The 2,238-nt window shown below is 47.2% G+C and overlaps 1 long non-coding RNA gene across 1 annotated transcript; it reads left to right on the plus strand.

Moving 5' to 3' along the window:
- Positions 1 to 339: 339 nt before the first annotated feature.
- On the plus strand, positions 340 to 1,696 carry LOC126913470 (uncharacterized). The gene is made up of 3 exons (XR_007708825.1): positions 340 to 360; positions 1,252 to 1,343; positions 1,667 to 1,696. It is a non-coding gene; the product is annotated as an uncharacterized LOC126913470 (long non-coding RNA).
- The last annotated feature ends 542 nt before the right edge of the window (positions 1,697 to 2,238 follow it).

A 2,238-nucleotide genomic window follows, 5' to 3' on the forward strand; every position in this document is an offset into this window, starting at 1 on the left:
TGTCCCCACACACCCTGGGGCAGGGCTCAGCACCGAGCGTGCCCACAGCAGCAGCTCTTGTGTGGCCATTCCCTGCTGGGGCAAACCCAAACCGGGGGCTTGTAGGCTTGAGAGTTCAGCTCTGAGAAAGGTGGAAGCCAAAAACTGAGATGATGAAACCTGCGTTCTGGCACTGACACACAGCCGCACAGCTCCAGTTATTCCCCCCCCCCCCCCCCCCCCGAAAAGCTGTAGAGGTCACGAGCGTCGCAGCCTGGTGCTCCTGGTGGCAGCCGGAGCGCAGTTACGGGGCTAAAAGGATGGAGAGGAGGAGATTAAAAAAGTTTGAGAGAGAAAAGCAGATAAATGAAGAGGAAGCAAGTATGTCAGACACAAAAGCTTTAGTAACAAATTTGCCGGTGACTGAAATTGAATGTTTGGGGGGCGGAAGAGAGGAAAAGATGCGATGGCTGTGGCTGCATTGCCACCTGGCGGCGAAAACCTAGTAATTGGGAAAAAATGCCTTAAGCTGTCCGCGCACTGTATTTTTCACGAGTAACTCTTAATTTAAATGAAAAATAAATGCAGTATTAAACTGAGGAATCAAGCATTTAAAAATCAGGAGACCGAGACCAGGCTGAATGTGCAGCCTTAGCTCTGCCCCCCGTTCGTCCGTGGACGTTCTGCTCAGCACCACGTGCGCGTAGCTGGAAAGAGAAGAGGGTTTGGTGTGGAGATCCGGAGCCTTCGGGATACTTTCAGATTTGGTTGTTTCTAATTTTTCATAAGCACCTGCCGAAGTTCAGCCAGTGCGTTAACGTAACCAAGTCAGTCCTACTTCAATGTTTTTGAAATCCAGTGCAGTACAGAAGTAGTAACTAAATAGGACTTTCAGGATAATATCTAAAGAGTCTCGATAGCAGTATTTTTGCTGAGCACGTAAAGAACAAGCATGTGTGTGTATCAGGTAAACCAAATTTCCTGGTTCTGTCCCAACGTGAAGGAAACTCTTCCCAGAAATCAAGCATCCAGGGACTTGCAATATGATGCTGAGCCTTCCAGCTATTTTGTAGTCTTCCCTGTCAGAACCTTGTGTTTCTACAGCAAATGCCTGTAAAAGAAAAGCTATCAAAAATAAGATAAAATATTATCTGCAGTCATCTGAGGAGTACTGAGGAGTTGTGTGTGTAAAGTGCGGGTACTGTTCAAGAAAAAGGTCTGGAAAACTTGCATAAAAGCTGGCATTCAGCAGAGGGATGGTTTTTTCACCAGGAAAGAAGCAGGCGTAGGGTGCCCAGGGAGCTGCTCTGGAAGGAAGTGATGCCTGGAAGCTCTAGCTGTGATGCCAGATACTGCTCAGGATGGTAAGAAGCCTCCCTGTGCCCTCTGTTCTTGTGCCCCCCCCCAGCAAGTGGGCCGCTCACTCCATCTCTGTGCTACTGCTGCAAACCAAAATACTCACGTGGGCGTGGGCAGTGCTGGGTTTGCTCTTTCTGATGTGGCCAAACAGAGCATACAAGGACTTTTACACAATCGTTTGTTCTTCTCATGCAGCAGCTTCATCCACGTCCAAAATATTCTCCAGCAGCTCTTCCCTGGCCTTGCCTACAGGCAGTGGATAAGGGAAAAAAAATAAATCAGAAAGTGTTTTCTGGTTATTTACTTGCAGTTGTTTGTTTCATTTTAGTGGGGAAGAAGCAAGGAGGAAAGGGAGGCTGTTATTCCTGCCAAAGAGAACTGAAAATATCCTGACCTCATCTGTGATTTTATCTGAATTTTTAGATATTTTTCCCTCGCACTGGAAATCTGGAGTAATCTTTGGCCACATTATTTTTTCTAAAAAATAAAATCTGATTTTTAATTTTTTTGAAAGTAAAGTTTTCCCTAGTCCCGATCTTTCTGCAACCGTTTTCTCTGTTTAATGTGAAATTTCAGTTAGTGGTCTGTTACTGGTCTCTTTCTTCAGCAGTGTTTTGGGTACAGCTGGCCTCACAGAACAGGGATGGGGGAGAGGGGAGGATCCTGTGCTGGCACTTGCTTGAACCAGCCCTGTCGCTTGGCCTGGGAGGCCTTGGAAACAAAAATGCACTGTTAGTATTTGGGCAGGAGGCCAGCTGTGTCATCTGCCCCTTCCTGAAGGGAAGCAGGGTTTCAGGGCAAGGGGAGCTGTGTGTAAAGCCCCATCCCAGAAAACAGCATCGTTCCTGGGATTTCATCTGTCGGATCCATGTGAATCCAACAGAAGGTGATCCTTCTGCC

The sequence above is a fragment of the Cygnus atratus genome, chromosome 13 (genome assembly GCF_013377495.2).
Source record: "Cygnus atratus isolate AKBS03 ecotype Queensland, Australia chromosome 13, CAtr_DNAZoo_HiC_assembly, whole genome shotgun sequence".
Lineage (NCBI taxonomy): Eukaryota > Metazoa > Chordata > Aves > Anseriformes > Anatidae > Cygnus > Cygnus atratus.